The sequence below is a fragment of the Nicotiana tomentosiformis genome, chromosome 4, assembly GCF_000390325.3.
Source record: "Nicotiana tomentosiformis chromosome 4, ASM39032v3, whole genome shotgun sequence".
Taxonomy (NCBI): domain Eukaryota; kingdom Viridiplantae; phylum Streptophyta; class Magnoliopsida; order Solanales; family Solanaceae; genus Nicotiana; species Nicotiana tomentosiformis.
The window spans coordinates 13,039,949-13,061,396 of NC_090815.1; positions in this window are offsets into that span (position 1 = coordinate 13,039,949).

The following is a 21,448-nucleotide window of genomic DNA, read 5'->3' on the forward strand; positions in this document are numbered from 1 at the left end:
ATTAAATTAATGTCTTGTTTATTATCCTTCTAATAGTATTTAATAAATATAAATGTTTTATTCTTTAAATTTGGCATATTTTTATGCTTGTATCCTCTTATTCAGAATATTTTAATCATTTAAATTTATCAGTAATACTTTTAAATATAATTTAATTTTTTTATTTTTAAATTAATTTAAAGTATAAGTATCCTCACACTACCTCAAAATATTGCTGAAATGTTGTTCCTCCTATATGTAAAATACACAAATTAATAATGAGAAAATAATAGTAATTGAATCTATAAATAATTCAATTCATGATTGCAAGCGTACTCATGACTCTCAAGCTCCAAGTTCATAAAGGTACGTGTTTTACCGCATTGATTGTACGATTCTACGTTACCATGACCAATAACTTCTCCTATGACATCTGCCACATTTAAATAAATAGTTATGAATAAGTTGATAAAACATTCAACAAAAAATAGCGAAAAGTAAAATAATTACCGAATAGTTCATTCTCATCAACCTCAAGTTGATTTGTGAGATGCTCATAAGGTTTAAAGTTGAAGATATTCAAACTAAACTGTGGATCGCTAATTTCATCCACACTCGTCCTATGAGAAAAAGTTAGTTTTAATTTATGCTTGTTGGTCTTAATTTTCAGATTGTTTGGTTCAACCACAAAGTTCTTCATAACATACAATCTCATTTCATGTATTTTTGTTTTGAAAATACGCATAACAGCTCTTCCAGTAGTTGCATGAATTCGTTCTCCCTAAAACAAAAAAAATTAAAAAGAATTTAAGTTAGTAAGGCGCATAAGTTGAAGAAAATACATCATAACTTGAAAAAAATAAAGCATGTAAAAGAGTATGCACCTTTCCATCTTGAATAATTAATTCAATTGAATTGGAATTTTCTGGTTTCTCGCGGTCTAGAATGTGCCTTAATCTAACAACACGAACCTTCAAATTTCAACTCATTTTGGACATTGATATTTCGCTGATATAGTTATAGTTTGGAGCCATACTTTGAAGTAGTTTGTATGGAAGCTAAACCCTAAGCAATGTAGAGAAGCCAAACCTAAGCAAAAATTGCTTAAATAAAAGATTTATAAGGAAAGACTATCGTAGTAAATCAATTTTTAAGGTATCTGAAATCCTAATTTTTTAAAAAGGTACGTGTAAATCAATGTGTAAGAGCGAGTGCGCTCAAGAAATGATACAAATCTTCATTTTTTTTAGCTTTGGCCTTTTTTGAATCTTCAACCTTCGTTTTTTTTTTTTTGTTAATTAAAATTTGTTAACCACCATGCCTTAATTTGAATTGTCTTTTTTATTTGTCCTCTTGTTCATTTTAATACTATTTCCTTTAATATAATATAGATGTAAGATACAAAACGTTTATTTAATTAATTCTTTAATTAAAAAAGAATACTTACCATAACTGAATTATACACAAAATGTAATTAAAGATACCTATAGTAATGTATATTGTTCACAAATAAGGTTAGATACAAAGTTTGTACTAAATAAAGAATTATTATTTCAACTTAAAATTAATGTGTAAGATACAAAACGAAATTTTAATTGATTTTTTCTCAAAAAAGGATACCTATCATAAATGAATTATACACAAAATTTATATTATACACAAAATTGAATTAAAGATACCTATAGTTATAGTATATTGGTTTGCTTAATGAAAATTGCGTCTTTTTATTTGTACCTCCAAAAGATTCTATTTTGGTCATTAAAAAGAGAACATTTTTAGTTTAATTAATTATTTCTTAAAATGTTTTACTCTATGTCCTTTAATATAATATAGATGTAAGATACAAAATATTTATTTAATTAATTCTTTCTTAAAAAAGAATACCTACCACAATTGAATTATACACAAAATTTAATTAAAGATACCTATAGTAATGTATATTGTTCACAAATAAGGTTAGATACAAAGTTTGTACTAATAAAAAATATTATTTCAACTTAAAATTAATGTGTAAGATACAAAACGAAATGTTAATTAATTCTTTCTCAAAAAAAGATACCTACCACAATTGAATTATACACAAAGTTTAATTAAAGACACCTATAGTAATGTATATGATACCTATAGTAATGTATATTGTTCACAAATAAGGTCAGATACAAAGCTTGTACTAAAATAAAGAATTATTATTTCAACTTAAAATTAATGTGTAAGTTGCAAAACGAAATTTTAGTTGATTCTTTCTCAAAAAAGGATACCTAACATAACTAAATTATACACAAAATCTATATTATACACAAATTTGAATTAAAGATACCTATAGTTATAGTATATTGGTTTGCTTAATGAAAATTGCGTCTTTTTATTTGTACCTCCAAAAGATTCTATTTTGGTCATTAAAAAGAGAACATTTTTAGTTTAAATCATTAACTAATTGCCTTCGATTAATTAAAGAATGAAATCCAACTTACAGAAAATGTTGGATTACTATTTTCATTAATTATGTTTCTATTTATAATTCAAATTTTGAATATTGTCTTAAAAGTGCCAAGTGACTTCATTTTAGCTTGCCACTTGGCTTAACCATATGCTTCACTACCCTCATTTTAATATAATATAGATATATAGATATAGATTATTCAATATTTATGTAATGACCCAATCAGTCATTTTGACTTTTAGAACCATGTTCCCCTAAATAAAACTCCATGTATGTGCTTTTATTAATTTATGACTTGTGGGGATGGTTGGTTCAAGATTTGGGAGTGTTCGGGTTAAAATAGGAACACTTGGTTCCTTAAGTTGGCCTTAGAATGCTAAGTTTGACTTCGGTCAACATTTTGAGAAAACGACACCCGGAATCGGGATTTGACGGTTCCAATAGCTCCGTATGGTGATTTTGGACTTAGGAACGTGTTCGAAATTTTATTTGGAAGTCCGTAGTTAAATTAGGCTTGAAATGGCTAAAATAGGAATTTAAGTTTGGAAGTTTGACCGAGGAGTTGACTTTTTGATATCGGAGTCGGAAACCAATTCCGAAAATTTTCATAGCTCCGTTATGTTATTTATGACTTGTGTGTAAATTTTGAGGTCAATCGGACTTGATTTTATATGTTTCGGTACCGAATGTAGAAGTTAAAAATTTTAAGTTTCATTAAGTTTGAATTGGAGGATGATTCGTGGTTTTAGCGTTGTTTGGTGTGATTTGAGGGTTCGACTAAGTTCGTATGATATTTTGGGACTTGTTGGTATATTTGGTTGAGGTCCCGAGGGGCTCGGGTGAGTTTCAGACAGCTAACAGATCACTTTTGGCTTTTGGGAGACTGCTGATAGCTGCTGGTATTTTTTTTTGATTTTCTTATACGCGATAGCGTAAGTTTGTCTGCGATCGCGTAGAGTAATTTGGGCAGAGGCGACTTGGTTCTACGCAATCGCGTGAATGGGGTTGCGATCGCGTAGGTTTAATGGGGCAACAGAAAATTTTTTTCTATGCGATTGCGTGGGCAAGTCCGCGATTACGTAGGTTGGGCCAGTCTCTGTATCGTGATTGCGTGGCGTTGTATGCAATCGCATAGGAAAAACTAGAGAGGAAGTCGGGCCACGTGTTTGTTCTATGCGATCACATGAATAGGGATGCGATCGCGTAGAGTTGGAACCTTGTGCATCGCGATCGCGTGGCATTGTTTGCGATCGCGTAATGTTGTTTTCTGGGCAGTAAAAATTTGTGCTACGCGATCGCGAGAGGAAGTTCGCGATCGCGTAGAAGAAATCTCTGGGCAGAGAGTTTAAGTTATGAAATTTTCGATTTTTATCGATTTGTAGCTCGGATTGAGGCGATTTTTGGGATATTTTCAGAGAAAATAATGGGGTAAGTATTCTTAACTCAATATTGGTTAAATTACCCGAATCCATCACTCTTTTTATCATTTAATTTGTGAACTAAGTTGGAAAAGTTTGAAAAACCCTTTTGGTTAGATTTGAGGATTTGAGGGCCAAATTTTTATCGGAATTTAGTAATTTTGGTATGGGTAGACTCGTGGTTGAGTGGGCGTTCATATTTCATAACTTTCACCGGATTCCGAGACGTGGGCCCCACAGACGATTTTTGAATTAATTTTGAATTTTATTGAAAAATACAGTATTTTTTATGGAATTGATTCCTATAATTTTTAGTGATTGTATCGAATTATTTTGGCTAGATTCGAGCTAGACAGAGTTGGATAATTGTGGAAAAGGCCTTCTAGTGGATTAAATTGGAGCAAGTTAAAGTAAGTCTCTTGTCTAATCTTGTGAGGAAAAAATTACCTCATAGGTGATTAAATTAATAATTGTTGCTAATTGTGGGGGCTACGTACGCACGAGGTGACGAGAGTCCGTGCGTAGCTACTATTTATGCTAGAAGTCCGGGTAGTTTAGGACTCAAATCATGAATTACTTGTGAAAATTGTATTCTTTGTTTAATTAAAATTATTTGATATATATATATATATATTGTGAATTGTTAGGGAAAAATACTAAAAGATGAAAATCTCATATGCTTAATTTTCTGTTTAAATTAATAAATTATTAAAAGAAATTGTTCATCCTCTCGAATTGATCTTATAATAAATATACTCTCCTTCCGGAGGTACATAATAAAATGTCATCCTTTCTTGTGGAGCGGGCCGAATGCCTCGGAGGATAGATACATCTATGGATCGCACTGCACGTCCCTCGGCAGTGTACACGCCACTCTAGATCGGGTCGTACGACCTTGGCAAAAATCGTGCTTAATAATAATAATAATTATACGATACCTTTTATTTTAATTGTAGTTTGTGAATTTAATTAATAGATTGGAAATTATTGCATTGGAAGGAATTTAGTTATTTCTGCTAGTTAAAAAAAAATTATTGTTAACTTTGTGAATCATATTGATTTAGATATTCTAGTTTTACTTCCATTATTATTATTGACCCTTAGTGAGTGTCAAAGTCGGCCATCTTGTCTCTACCTCTTCGAGATTAGGATTGATACTTACTGGGTACACGTTGTTTACGTACTCATACTACACTTGCTGCACTTTTTGTGCAGGACCTGAGAGAGGTGCTATAGTTGGACCTATCGGCGCGCACCCGCGTTATCCGAAGGCTTAGTGGTGAGCTGCTTTCTGAGCCGTTTTGCAGCAACTAGTGCCTCTTCCTAAATTTTTATTCTGTCTATTTCATTCCAGATAGTATTTATAATTTTTGTATAATCTACTAGATGCTCATACACTTGTGACACCAGGTCTTGGCACACACACTGGTAGAATTTGGATTTGTATTATTTCTTGAATTTAAATTAATCGGTATCTTTTCTATTTTCTTGAATATTGCTAGTAAAATAATAAAATTACTTAGAAAAGTATTCTGAAAATAATTTATATATGTTTAACTTATTAGTTGGCTTGCCTAACTGTAATGTTGGGCGCCATCACGACCTTTAGGTGAAATTGGGTCGTGACAACATGGTATCAGAGCACTAGGTTCACGTAGGTCTCACAAGTTATGAGCAGACCTAACGTAGGTCGTGAAATTGGGTCGTGCAATTGATGTAGTACTACATATCTTTCTCTTATTCTCTCACAGATGGTGAGAACGCGCTCTAATGAGATTCCAGACCAAGGAAGAGCTACTCCTCTTGTTGCTAGAGGCCGAGTCAGAGGCCGAGGGAGGGCTCCAGCTCGTGGTAGGGGGAGAGGACATCCCAGGACTGTTCTAGTTATGCCGCCAGTGGGTCCAGCAGAGAATCCCATTACTTAGGAACAGGGTGAGGTGCCTGTGACAGAGCCAGCTCTGGTGGATTTCACATCTGCATCGGGATTCCAGGATGTCATGGGTCATATGCTGTGGTTCATGGACACTATGACTCAGGCCGGTTTATTTCCGGCAGACCCAACCACATCTCAGGCGGGCGGGGAGCACAGACCCCTACCGCACAGGCTCATGGGAAGGCATCTGTTGTATATCAGACCCAGGGTACACTACCCGTGGGTGGAGCCCAGCCAGTGGCAGTAGCTACACCTGAGCCCAGGCCAGTTGCAGCCGCTGATCCGCAGAAACTATTGGACAGATGGACTAGACTACATCCTCCTATCTTTGGGGGTGAGCGACATGAGGATCCCCAGGACTTCATTGATCGGTGCAGGGATAGACTATACAACATGAGGATATTGGAGTCTCATGGGGTTGACTTTGCTACTTCTCAGCTAGAGGGCAAGGCCCGTAGATGGTGGCAATCTTATCTTCTTGGCAGACCAGCAGATTCTCCTCCCATGACTTGGGACAGGTTCACCCGTATTTTTCTGGAAATGTATATTCCACCCTCTCAGAGGGAAGAGTTGAGGTTTCAGTTTGAGCAGCTCCAGCAGGGTCAAATGTTAGTAACCGATTATGAGGCGAGGTTTTCTGAGTTATCTCGTCATGCACTTATGATACTCCCTACTAAGGCGGAGAGAGTGCGGATAATTGTTGCAGGTTTAGATACTGGCATTCAGGCCATTATGGCCCGAGAGGTTGAGATGGGTACTTCTTATAAGGTAGTCGTGGAGATAGCCCGGAGGATTGAGGGTGTGCGTCAGCGGAACCGAGAGCAGGTTATGAGAGATAAGCGGCTTAGGTATTCTGGAGAGTTCAGAGGTGCTCCGTCTGGGGGCAGAGGTTAGTTCATGAGAGGGAAGTCCAACAGGCCCCCATATCCAGCACCACCGCCTCCTCGGGGTCCTCTAGTGCGACCTTATTTCAGTGATATACCATAAAGTTCTTACCGCCCACCAGCTATCCAGGGTTCTTCCAGTGGGTATTCAGGTCACCAGGGCCAGACTTCCAGTCAGTAGCTTATCGCACCAAAAAGTTATTACGAGTGCAGGGATCCCAGTCACATACGGAGATTCTGCCCCAGGCTACAGGGTAGACCAGTGCAGCAGGGTCAGCAACCTATGATTACCGCACCAGTTGCTCCACCAGTAGTCCGACCACCAAGAGGTGGAGGACAGGTGGGTAGGGGTCGTCCTAGAGGTGGAGGTCAGCCAGGCGGAGGCCAGCCAGTTGGTGCTCCAGCTCGGTTTTATGCTTTTCCGGCCAGACCAGATGCAGAGGCCTCAAATGCCTTGATTACAGGTATTATTTCTGTTTGTGGCAAAGATGTCTCCGTATTATTTGATCCAGGATCTACATATTCCTATGTGCCATCTCTATTTACCCAATTTTTGGGTGTTTCTCGTGAGTTCTTGAGTACTCCTGTTTATGTATCCATTCATGTGGGCGATTCTGTTGTTGTGAATTGGATCTACCGGTCCTGTATTATTACATTCTGTGGTTATGAAACTAGAGCAGATCTCCTATTGCTCGAGATGATCGATTTTGAAATTATCCTGGGCATGAACTAGTTATCTCCATATCACGCCATCCTAGATTACCATGCCAAGACTGTTACCTTGGCTATTCCAGTATTGCCTAGGCTGGAGTGGAAGGGTTTGTCTGTTAGTTCATTTAATCGGGTTATTTCTTTTATGAAGACTCAACACATGGTTGAGAAGGGTTGTTTAGCTTATCTAGCCTGTGTTCGGGATACTACTGCAGAGACTCCGGCTATTGATTCAGTGCCTATAATTCGGGAGTTCTCTAATGTATTTCCTTCAGATCTTTCAGGTATGCCACCTGATCGTGATATTGATTTCTGTATTGACTTGGCTCCAGATACCCAGCCTATATCTATCCCACTGTATCGCATGGCTCCGAAAGAATTGAAAGAATTGAAAGAATAACTTGAGGAGTTACTAGCCAAGGGGTTCGTCACACCGAGTGTATCGCCTTGGGGTGCACCGGTGTTATTTGTGAAAAAGAACGATGGAACGATGCAAATATGTATTGATTATCGTCAATTGAACAAAGTCACTATTAAGAACAAGTACCCGTTGCCACGTATTGATGATCTATTTGACCAGTTGCAGGGTGCTAGGGTGTTCTCTAAGATCGACTTGAGTCGGGGTACCATCAGTTGAAGATTAGGGATTCGGATGTTCCGAAGACTGCTTTCTGGACTAGATATGGTCATTATGAGTTTCTGGTGATGTCCTTCAGTTTAACTAATGCCCCGGCAACGTTTATGGATTTGATGAATAGGGTATTCAGGCCATATATTGATTTGTTTGTCATTGTCTTCATTGATGACATTTTGATTTACTCACGCAGTAAGGAGGAGCACAGGCACCATATGAGAGTAGTGCTTCAGACGTTGCGGGAACAAAAACTATATGCTAAGTTCTCCAAATGTGAGTTCTGGCTAGAGTCTGTAGCATTTTTGGGGCATATTGTATCGGGCGAGGGCATTAAGGTTGATCCCAAAAAGATTGAGGCAGTTTAGAATTGGCATCGTCCCACTTCGGCGACTGAGATCAGGAGTTTTCTGGGTTTGGCAAGTTATTATCGTCGGTTCGTGGAAGGTTTTTCATCTATTGCAGCACTTTTAACCAAATTAACCAAGAAATGTGCTCCGTTCCGATGGTCTGATGATTGTTAGGTGAGCTTTCAGAAACTCAAGACAACATTGACTACAACACCAGTGTTAGTGTTGCCTTCTGGTTCGAGAATGTATACAGTGTATTGTGACACTTCACGCGTTGGCTTGGGTTATGTATTGATTCAAGAAGGGCGAGTTATTGCATATGCTTCACGTCAGCTAAAGCCCCACGAGAAGAATTATCCAGTGCATGATTTGGAGCTAGTTGCTATTGTTCACGCTCTTAAGATTGGGAGACATTATCTTTATGGGGTTTCTTGTGAAGTTTACACTGAGCATCGTAGTTTGCATCATTTGTTCAAGCAGAGGGATCTAAATTTGAGACAGCACAGATGGCTTGAGTTACTAAAAGATTATGATATTACTATCCTGTATCATCCGGGCAAAGCAAATATGGTTGCAGATGCCTTGAGTAGAAAGGCGGAGAGTATGGGTAGTTTGGCTTTTATTGCAGCAGAGGAGAGGCCATTAACTTTGGATATTCAATCCTTGGCTAACTGACTTGTGAGATTGGATATTTCAGAGCCTAGCTGAGTTCTTGCATGTGTTGTAGCCCAATCTTCACTATTTGAGCAGATTAAGGCTCGTCGGTATAATGATTCACACTTAATGGTTCTTCGAGAAACGGTACTACGGGGTGGTGCCAAGGAAGTTACTATTGGCGCGGATGGTATTCTGACTCCAGGATCATTCATGTGTTCCTAATGTAGATGAACTGAGGAAAAAGATCTTGAAAGAGGCACACATTTTTTGGTATTCTATTCATCCAGGTACTACGAAGATGTATCGTGACTTGAGGCAGTATTATTGGTAGCGACGAATGAAAAAGGACATAATTGAGTATGTAGCTAGGTGTCTAAATTGCCAGTAAGTTAAATATAAGCACCAAAGGCCGGGTGGCCTACTTTAGCAGATAACTATACCAGAGTGGAAATGGGAACACATCACTATGGACTTTGTAGTTGAGTTGTCGCGGACCTTGCGGAAGTTTGATACAGTTTGGGTCATTATCGACAGGTTGACCAAGTCAGCACACTTCATTCCGATTGTGACCATGTATACTTCAGAGAGGTTAGCCCAGATTTATATTCAGGAGATAGTTCGGTTGCACGGTGTGCCAATTTTCATTATATCAGATAGAGGCCCTTAGTTTACTTCACATTTCTGGAGAGCAGTACAGAGTGAATTGGGGACCCGTGTAGAGCTCAGCACAGCCTTTCATCCGCAGACCGACGGGCAGTCAGAGCGGACAATTCAGATTTTGGAGGATATGCTTAGGGCATGTGTGATTGACTTTGGAGGCCAGTGAGATCGTTTCTTGCCTTTGGCTGAGTTTGCTTATAATAACAGTTACCAATCCAGCATCGAGATGGCTCCATTTGAGGCTTTATATGGTCGGCGATGTCGTTCGCCCATCGGTTGGTTTGAGCCCGGTGAGTCTAAGTTATATGGTACTGATTTGGTAAAAGATGCCTTGGAAAAGGTAAAGTTGATTCAGGAGTGACTTTGTACAGTGCAGTCCAGACAGAAGAGCTACGCGGATCAGAAAGCGCATGATTTATCATTTATGGTGGGTAAAAATGTTCTTTTGAAAGTTTCGCCGATGAAGGGAATCATGAGATTTGGGAAAAAGAGGAAATTAAGCCCAAGGTCTATAGGCCCATTTGAGGTGTTGAGACGAGTTGGGGAGGTTACTTATGAGCTTTCCTTGCCTCCTAATCTATCAGGAGTTCATCCAGTTTTCCATGTATCTATGCTCCGGAGGTATCATGCCGACCTATCACATGTGTTAGACTTCAGTACAGTTCAACTAGATAATAGTTTGGGCTATGAAGAAGAACCGTTTGCCATTATTGATAAACAGGTTCGCTAGTTGAGGTCCAAGAGGATTTCTGCAGTAAAATTCCAGTGGAGGGGCCAACCAGTCGAGGAAGCGACTTGGGAGGCCAAGGAAAATATGCGGAGCGCGGAGCAGATATCCACATGTATTCAAGCACTCTAGGTACAATTCTAAACCCGTTCGAGGACGAACGTTTGTTTAATAGGTGGAGAATGTAATGACCCAACCGGTCATTTTGACTTTTAGAACCATGTTTCCCTAAATAAAACTCCCTGTATGTGCTTTTATTAATTTATGACTTGTGGGGATGGTTGGTTCGGGATTTGGGAGTGTTCGGGTTGAAATAGAAACACTTGGTTCTTTAAGTTGGCCTTAGAATGATAAGTTTGATTTCGGTCAATTTTTTGAGAAAACGACCTCGAAATCAGGATTTGACGGTTCCAATAGCTCTGTATCGTGATTTTGGACTTAGGACCGTGTTCGGAATTTTATTTGGAAGTGCATAGTTAAATTAGGCTTGAAATGGCTAAAATAGGAATTTAAGTTTGGAAGTTTGACCGGGGAGTTGACTTTTTGATATAAGAGTCGGAATCCAGTTCCAAAATTTTTTATAGCTCTGTTATGTCATTTATGACTTATGTGCAAAATTTGAGGTCAATCTGACTTGATTTGATAGGTTTCGGTACCAAATGTAGAAGTTGGAAATCTTAAGTTTTATTAAGCTTGAATTGGAGGACGATTCGTGGTTTTAGCGTTATTTGGTGTGATTTTAGAGTTTGACTAAGTTCGTATGATATTTTAGGACTTGTTGGTATATTTTGTTGAGGTCCCTAGGGGCTCGGGTGAGTTTTGGACGGCTAACGGATCACTTTTGGCCTTTGGGAGACTGTTGATAACTGCTGGTATTTTTCTTCTGATTTCCTTATACGCGATAGCATAAGTTTGTCTGCGATCGCATAGAGTAATTTGGGCAGAGGCGACTTTGTTCTACGCGATCGTGTGAATGGGGTTGCGATCGCATAGGCTTAATGGGGCAACAAAAAAATTTGTTCTATGTACGCGTAGATTAGGCCAGTTTGTGCATCGCAATCGCGTGGCTTTGTATGCGATCACGTAGGGGAAACTGAAGAGGAAGCTGGGCCATGCATTTGTTCTATACGATCACGTGAAGAGGGCTGCGATCGCGTAGAGTTAGAACCGTGTGCATCGCGATCGCGTGGCATTGTTTGCAATCACGTAGTGTTATTTTCTGGGCAGTAAAAATTCGTGCTACGCGATCACGTGAGGAAGTTCGCGATCGCGTAGAAGAAATCTATGGGCAGAGAGTTTAAGTTATGAAAATGGGACTGAGGCGATTTTTAGCGATTTTCCATTTTTATCGATTTGGAGCTCGGATTGAGGCGATTTTTTGGAGATTTTCAGAGAAAATAACGAGGTAAGTATTCTTAACTCAATATTGGTTAAATTACCCGAATCCATTACTATTTTTATCATTTAATTGGTGAATTAAATTGGAAAAGTTTAAAAAATCCTCTTGGTTAGATTTGAGGATTTGAGGGCCGAATTTTTATCGGAATTTAGTAATTTTGGTATGGGTAGGCTCGTGGTTGAGTGGGCATTCATATTTCATAACTTTCACCGGATTCCGAGACGTGGGTCCCACGGACGATTTTTGAATTAATTTTGGATTTTATTGAAAAATGTAGTATTTTCTTATTGGAATTGATTCCTATAATTTTTAGTGATTGTATCGACTTATTTTGGCTAGATTCGAGCAAGACAGAGTTGGATAATTATGGAAAAGGCCTTCTAGTGGATTAAATTGGAGCAAGTTAAGGTAAGTCTCTTGTCTAATCTTGTGAGGGGGAAATTACCTCATAGGTGATTAAATTAATAATTATTGCTAATTGTGGGGGCTACGTACGCACGAGGTGATGAAGTCCGTGCGTAGCTACTATTTATGCTAAAATTTCGGGTAGTTTAGGACTCAAATCATGAATTACTTGTGAAAACTGTATTCTTTGTTTAATTAAAATTATTCTATATATATATATATATATATATATATATATATATATATATATATATATTGTGAATTGTTAGAAAAAAATACTAAAAGATGAAAATCTCATATGCTTAATTTTCTGTTTATATTAATTAATTGTTAAAAGAAATTGTTCATCCTCTCGAATTGATCTTATAATAAATATACTCTCCTTCCGGAGGTACATAAGAAAATATCATCCTTTTTTGTGGAGCGGGCCGAACGCCTCGGCAGGATAGATGCATCTATGGATCGCGTTGCACATCCTTCGACAGTGTATGTCGCGCCCCGTTCTTCTCGAGAAAATCGGGTTTCGACATTGACAACTCTTTTAAAAAGGGAGGAAGGGTTATTAAAAGAGAGTCGCCACCTAACGGATTAAGGTACGTTAGGGCACCTATTGCAAATGACTCGGGTTTACTAGTTTGCGTCACCAAAGATCGGGTAAGGGCTCAAATTACCTCGAGGAGAAGGTGTTAGGCACTCCTCGAGGTCCACAATGGTGGGTCCCGGCCAAACTCAAATCATGTGAATTAGTCTAAGAGAAAAGAAACGATTGACAAATTAAATAAACGATTTATTTAAAAACAGAAATGGGGGGTCCTAAGTTTTTTAGCCTAAAGGGTCACCCCGTACAACATAAATAATACTTCGTAACTCCCTCAAGACGGGTTGTTACTCATATTATTCAGCGGGAACAGACTATCATCTCATGTTACCCCATTACTATCTTTAAGTTGTTTACCTAAAGCGCTCTAGTCAATTCTAAGTCGTACTCTATGCGTGCACTACCCGTCCCATGCCTAGGGTCTAGGAGGCATTTGGACCTCTATTTTAGGGTGGTTCTAGACCTTAACTTGGGTTGCTCAAAAGGAGAAAACTAGGCGACATACAAAAACAATTAGAACTTTCAAATAGAAACATGTATGGGCTCAAGTTACCCTCCGCACGCCAAACTGATTAGCATTGACAATTGCAGATTTTAATAAGTTAAGGTTGCAGAACCCTATAGGCAGGATCTCTATGTTACACTGAATTTAATGAGCAGACATTTTATACGTAAAAGTTTTCTCTCTTAATACAATTTCCAAAACCGACATAATTGCCTACTGATTGCAGGTATAAGGGATTAAGACCTATAGGCATGATATCTAGGTGATTCACGCAGTAACTAACAATGGTAATCACAGAAATATGTTCAGAATTGCTTAATCGAGTCTTATAGGCATGGTTTCTAGAATGGTAATTAATACATTGTTGAAAACTCTTAAAGAAACGAGCAGGGCGATAATTAAAACGGATTCAGACTCTATAGGCATGATTTCTAGAATTAAAACTGATTTTATATCCTATAGGCATGATTTCTATAATTAAAAATTGATTTTAGATCCTATAGGCATGGTTTCTAATTTGTAGATTAAACTGTATGTAAACGAAATCCTATGCACACATTGAGATATCAATCATTCAATATCCTATAAGCATGGTTTCTAACAGGTAAAAGCAGAACATATTTGAACCAAATAAAGAACCTATAAGCAGGATTTCTAACGCACATTTGAGCAAAGTAATGAACCTATAGGCAGGATTTCTACCCATTTCAATACAAGTGTAAGATAAAATTCCTTTCCCAATTTTACTAATACCCCAAAACGTTATTACAAGAATTATTACAGACCAGAATGAATGGAATAAATTACAAAGTAGAATAACTAAAGGGAGCCTACAACAGGCCCAAAGATATACCCAGCCAAGCCAAGCCTTCATTCTCATGGCTCATAACAGCCCAAAATTACATCTTCATGGACATAAGGCAACCAGGAATTAAGTGATTCACATAGTGGGTATAAAACAGAGTTGAGCATATAGAACCAAGCCCCTAGTGTGTTAGAGTTCCCAAGGGCTTCAAGAACCCAGGGCAGCGCTCACACTAGGGAGGTTAACAGAGATAATTCAGAGAAGAGACTAGGGACCAAGTCCTCGTGTGTCAGAGTTCACAAGGGTATCAAATGAACCCTGAGCAGTGCTCACACTAGGGAGGTCAAAGAATAGAACCTACGTAGCCTTGACTTTCAGCCGGCTAAGAATGAGATTCAAAGAGCTTAGGTGACAAGTGAAAGAAGGAACCAAAATTGAGAAATAGGAATTGAGGGATAGACACGACCAAATTGAGCAAACAAAGCAAATAGTTGAATAGATCACAGAAATTTAAAAAAAAAAAAGCAAGCTGAATGTAAATTGAGAAATAGGTCCCACACTTAGCGTAGAAGCAGTCATATGCTGAAAAGAAGTTGAGAAAAGAACATGTTTGCAGGATTGACAAACATTGTTGTACACAAGTGCAAAACAGGATGGAACATGGTTGAATTATGCTAAGTACACGACCTTGTATTATTACCAAGAAAACAAGACATCATTGTGATGAGTCAAATAATCATAGAAAGAGCAGGGCATCATGTTAGGACAGGGGTGAGATTACAATCACAAATTAAGACATATATGCAAAACTATTACTACAGAGTGGAAGGTAAAATCATGTCAAGTAGCAGATATAGACATTCAAGTTTTGTCATAGTGGTCTAATTAGCTAAAGATGATTAGGTTATAACAAAGGTTTAGCCTAACATTGCAAAGTAACAATTCAAACATGATTAGACAACTGTTCCAAATCACAAGCAAACACCAGAGGGGTATGGGGTCGAGTGATCATGTTGAGTGACACAATAGCAGAGAGGCAGATTATGACTGAGAATGAAGGTCTTAACACAGGCTAACACAAATGTGAGGCATCCACTACATGGATTCAAGACAAAGTAAGTAAACATGTTCATGAGCATTCAGGAGTCAATTCACTAACTAAATAAACCTTAAGAAGGTTCAGATTAATCAGGCTAGGAGTAGATAACTTCAGAACTGGTAGCATTAAGAGCAGTTAAATGCTAAAGAGACTAAAAACATATAAAGTTGACAGAACGATGCCTAAACATAACTCAGAAGCATATTGAACCATGGATTCAGAAGTAAGAACACATACAAGTCATAGACACGTAAGGATGAAATTGCAAAAGTCAAGTGACTTACCAGTTAAGCAAAAATGCAAAAAATAACAGAAGTCCACAATATTCTGAATAGCAAGATCTCAGAACTAAATGGCCTTGGCTTTCAGCCGGCCAAAATCAAAGTATAAAATGCAATATCAGAGTAAAGCTTTAGATCTAGTGAGGCTATAGTGAGTCAAAAGTGTCCTCTAAAGGGAATGTGGGAAGGGTTTATATAGTGTAGAAATCGAACACAGAGACATGGAAAACAAATTATTCAGATGCAAACAAGATAGAAAGAAAATATTCCGGAATCAATTAGAAGTGATTTTAGAGCATAAATTAGAGATTCAGTAAATCAACAGGGAAACGCACAAATAATACCAAAAATACCAAAATCGTTCCGAGTCATATTTAAGGCAAAGAATAAAGTTAAAAATAGGAAAAGATAAGGAAAAAGAGTAGTCAAACATAGAAAAGAAAAAATATCAATTAAGAATCGGTAAGAAACCAAGGGGAATTCAAACCCTAGTTGGCAGAAGTCGAAGATTGGCCGAAATCTCGGCTAATCGGACCCATATAGCCATGGTTGTGAAGCTTATGGACGAGATACATGTCCAGATTCAAGTAGTCAAGAGGAAATGGTCAAAATTTGAGGTGTAGTACTTGCCATGTTTAGGCAAGTACTAAGAGGTAACATAGAATCGTAGGAGATGGTGGTATAATACACAAAAGGTAAGAAAATCATAAAAAAAATCCATGATTGAGGCAGATTCAGAGAGGTTTTTTGAGAGGCGATGGGTTAGGGTTTTCAGAGAGGACAGAATAGAGAGGCGGCGGTTTTGGAGGCAATGGGGTTAGGGTTTAGGGTTGAGTGATATAAGGAAAGGGGGAGTCGTTTTTGAGCCGTTGATCATTTTTTATCAACGACTGAGATTTGAGAAGGGGTCGGGTTGGGTTTGGACTAGGTTGGGTCGTTTAGGGTTGGGCTGGGGTTATTGGGCCAAGGTCTGGGTAGTCAGGTCTAAATTAGGAGGAATTTAGGGCTAGATTTTAAATACCCAATTTTAATCAAATAAATAATTTATAAAAGTAATAAATAAATAACAAAAATATCATTTGTACATGAAAATGATTAAAAGTAATTATTTAATATTATAAAAATATAAAAAGTTTTTTTTTTTGTATAAATAATGCAATTATATGTACATATGGGCTATTATTGCAAAATATGCAATTTAGCCCTGAAAAATGCAAATGTAATTATACGAAATGCACTGAAAATATTTAAAACCTCATATTGGTATAAATGATAAGTTTAGATGATTAAATCATCATAAATATAATCAAGAGTGTAATTATTGGATATTTATATAATAAAATACAGAAATAAATTGATTTAAAGTCTTTAAAAATCATGGAAGATTATGAAAAATACTTGTGTATGCTTGTAAATCGAATGATGATGCATATGAACTATTTTGAAAGTGTATATATATTTGAAAAATATGAGAAAAAAATTGGGTATCAACAGTTGTCCCTCTTTACTCGGGAAGGATGAAAGAGTTGTCGGGTAAAGAAATGATGACCGATTTTGACCGAATGGGGTGATTTGAAAAGATATTGGCCGCACCCTGGTCTCTGAGCTGCCTACATATCCCTGGTTATACAGGAATCATGCCATGTGTAGTTCTGGTTCCGACGATAGAATAAACCGATGGAATTATTGTAAAAACAGACTAAATATTCTGGATATGACAGGTTGAAAATGGTTACGGATATTTGAGTAGGCATCAGGTGAGAATAAGTAATGGACGGTGGTCGGTTGCGTTTGAAATAATTGAAGGATATGAACGTTGAATGAAAACTGGAGCGAAGATTGCTCTCGTTATGAGAACGGTTACTTCTCGGATTACCTGCAAACTCAGAATACAATGCATGCATACAGATTATCGCATAAATTTAAACATGATGCAAATTCCCTTTGGACCATGGAGATCGTCCTTGGACGGTGAGGATGACGTCCTTAGACCATGATGTCCCGGGCCATAAATTGTGCGGTAAAGGATTCGCAGGCTATGAAATAATGTTCTCGGGCAATGAAGATGGTGCCTCTGAACCATGATACCTTTGAATAATGATGTGCAAGATTAAGAGATCCTCAGACCATGGCATGGTGTCTCCCGGCTATGAGGATGATGCCTTCGAACAAATTGGATATGTATCAGCCCATGAGATGCAGAGATATGATGCTTGAGATAAAAGAAGATAGAGCTTAGTCCTGTGTAGAGTCGGGAGCAGAGCTTAGTCCCGAGAGAAGAGAATAATGCAAGGTTTGGAGCAGAGCAACATTTGTGGTTATGCAAGGAGAGACAATGCTTAGTCTCATGCAATGAGAAGGCAATGCTTAGCCTTGTGCAGTTGAGGAGGCATGGCTTAGCCTCATGCAAAGATTTGAGACAATGCTTAGTCTCATGCAATGGGAAGGCAGATCTTAGCCTTATGCAGTTGAGGAGGCAGGGCTTAGCCTCATGCAGGATGGAAACAATGCTTAGTCTCATGCAAATGGAAGGCAATGCTTAGCCTTATGCAGTTGAGGAGGCAGGGCTTAGCCTCATGCAGGATGGAGACAGTGCTTAGTCTCATGCAAATGGAAGGCAATGCTTAGCCTTATACAGTTGAGGAGGCATGGCTTAGCCTCATGCAGGATGGAGACAGTGCTTAGTCTCATGCAAATGGAAGGCAATGCTTAGCCTTATGCAATTGAGGAGGCAGGGCTTAGCCTCATGCAGGACGGAGACAGTGCTTAGTCTCATGCAAATGGAAGGCAATGCTTAGCCTTATGCAGTTGAGGAGGCAGGGCTTAGCCTCATGCAGGATGGAGACAGTGCTTAGTCTCATGCAAATAGAAGGCAATGCTTAGCCTTATGCAGTTGAGGAGGCAGGGCTTAGCCTCATGCAAGATTTGAGACAATGCTTAGTCTCATGCAGCGAATAAATAATAAGTGATAGCGGAGTATTTCTTAGCTGTGGATGAGTTCGGTAGCCTTGTTGTTGTGAAGATAGTGATTCTAAGGTGTGCACGTACTTTTGACTATCTCTTGTTCCTGCATTTAAAGAAAAATTGTGAGTTTTGCGAAGGAGGTTGGTTCGTGCCTTTATCTGCTCCGCTCCGCGTTGGAATCTTGTTCGAGTTACCATGGGTAGCATCTGGCTAAAAATAAAATTTTTGAAAAATATGCATGCATAGTTATTCAAAACACAGTAATGTGAAATTTAAAAATTGATTAGATGAACCAATAACTGCGACATTGTTAGAGACATTGCGACCTTCTTGCCATAAAACTTTGAGGGTCCTCCTAAAAATTCTGCCCCAGTTACCTAGATGAATCTCTGGCTATTCTGCATGCAGTGTCGTTGGCTGAACTTGCTTCGAAATTTTGAGGGTCCTCCTCAAAATTCTGCCCCAGTTTCCGATTATGGGGAAAATAGAAATTTTATTGTATTGTGATCGAACCCACAGGGCTGCCTACGTATCCCCTCTTAAATGAGAATCAGGTCAAGCGTAGTTCAGTTACATCATATGAAGAAATGCAAAAAGTTTAGACATAGTATCTTTTGACTGCATCTGAATTGATAGGCTTTGGCCAAATTTCTCCATCCATCTCTGCGAGTATGAGCACTCCTCCTGTTAGTACTCTGTGAACCATATAGGGTCCTTACCAGTTGGGTGAGAATTTTCCTTTGGCTTCATCCTGATGTGGAAAGATTCGTTTCAGCACTAGCTGCCCCGGTGCGAACTGTCTAGGTTTGACTCTTTTGTTGAAAGCTCTGGACATTCTGTTCTGATAAAGCTGACCATGACACACCGCATTCATTCTTTTCCCATCACTGAGAGCTAACTGCTCGTAGCGGCTTCTTATCCATTCCGCATCACTGAGCTCAGCTTCTTGTATAATTCTCAAAGAAGGAATTTCTACCTCGGTGGAGATGACAGCTTCAGTACCGTAGACCAATAGTGGCCAATGCTTCTGCGAACTCATTATGGATTCTCGGGACATGTCTAAACTCTATCTTCGTGAACCTCTTCATCATTTCTTGCACATGATATAGATATGGTAATATCTTGGTATTCTTTGTAGCCCATTCTCCCTGCACCTGATGTACCAGCAGATCTAAATCGCCAATTACCAGTAATTCCTGGATATTCATGTCAACGGCCAAATTGAGCCCCAATATGCAAGCCTCATATTCTGCCATATTATTGGTGCACGAAAATCTGAGTTTCGCGGATACCGGATAATGTTGACCTATTTCTGACACCAAAACAGCTCCAATACCCACTCCTTTGAAGTTTGTGGCTCCATCGAAAAATATTCTCCACCCGTCGTAGACTTCGACGATATCTTATCCTACGAATGATACTTCTTCATTGGGAAAATACGTTTTTAGTGGTTCGTATTCTCCTCCTACAGGATTTTCCGCAAGATGATCTGCTAATGCCTGTCCTTTAACTGCCTTCTGAGTTACATAGATAATGTCAAATTCGCTCAACAATATTTGCCATTTGGCCAGTTTTTTTGTAGGCATAGGCTTCTGAAAGATGTACTTCAGAGGATCTATCCTCGATATGAGATATGTGGTACAAGAACAGAAGTAGTGCCTCGATTTCTGGGCTATCCATGTCAGAGCACAGCAAGTGCGTTCCAGCAGAGAGTACCGTGCTTCGTAGGGTGTGAACTTCTTGCTCAAATAATATATGGCCTGTTCTTTTCTCCCTGTCTCGTCGTGTTGTCCCAAGACACAACCGAAAGCCCCATCTAGATAGAAAGATATATATAAGGTGATTATATATACATTTTCATAATAAGCATTACTTAATAACTTAATAGAAATAATAATTAATTTATTATCACATATTAAACTACTCTAATAGTATAAAAGAGTCTTTACACTGTACATGCAACTTAAATCCTTATTTCTCTAAGAGATAATTGGGATATGTTCATAAATGGCCTTGACAAGCGTTGGTCTTGAATTTTTGGATCAATTAAGCCGTAGAATAGCCCAACCCATGGAACATATTTAAGCCCTTGGGGCTGGCGAAGAGCCGACATCAAGGTTCAACTATAGATTATTCTCTTATAGATTATTCATGGATAGGAAAATTCTCACACACAAAAAAGCGGCCAGATGCACTAAGTTCCCGCTATGTGCGGGGTCCAGGAAAAGAGCGGACCACAAGAATCTATTGTATTCAGATCACATATATAAAGCGATTATATATAAATTTTCATAATAAGCACTTATAATAACTTAATAAAAATAATAATAAATTTATTATCACGTATTAAACTAATCTGATAGTATAAAAGAGTATTTACACTGTACATGCAACTTAAATCCTTATTTCTCTAAGATAATTGGGATAAGTTCATAAATGGCCTTTATGGACAATTAAAATTTTATTAAATTTAAATCCATACAAAATTTGAATTTTACCATAATTGGACATATACTAGGCTAAACAAATATTATGGGATAGTATGATAGGGTCAATTATTTAAATAAAAGTTCGATAAAATTGGGCTAGCCCATTCTTCAATCAAATGGATCGGCCCATGAGCCTCAGGCCCAATGGCCCACTAGGGTTTTCTTGGATGCTACTCCACCCCACATCTATATAAAAGGGTCAAAGGAGAAAGCTAGAAGGACAATCAAGTAAGCAGAAGGAAAGGCTAAAGAAACTCTGAAGAATAACATCAAGGTTTCCATCCATATCTGCAATCGTTGTCTGTGATCAAATTCCAAAGGCGAACTCAAATCATATGCGGACGGCTTCAAATCTTCCGTTTGTGATAACCCAACACCAAATCCTGGTTCGTGACGACCTTCCAATTGTTCGTGACGTACTACAAACCTGAAACCGTCAAGTTCAAGATCAAGCTCTCTAGCTCTTGAACCATCGCTCGTGAGGAGAAGAATCAGAGGATTACATCTCTTTAG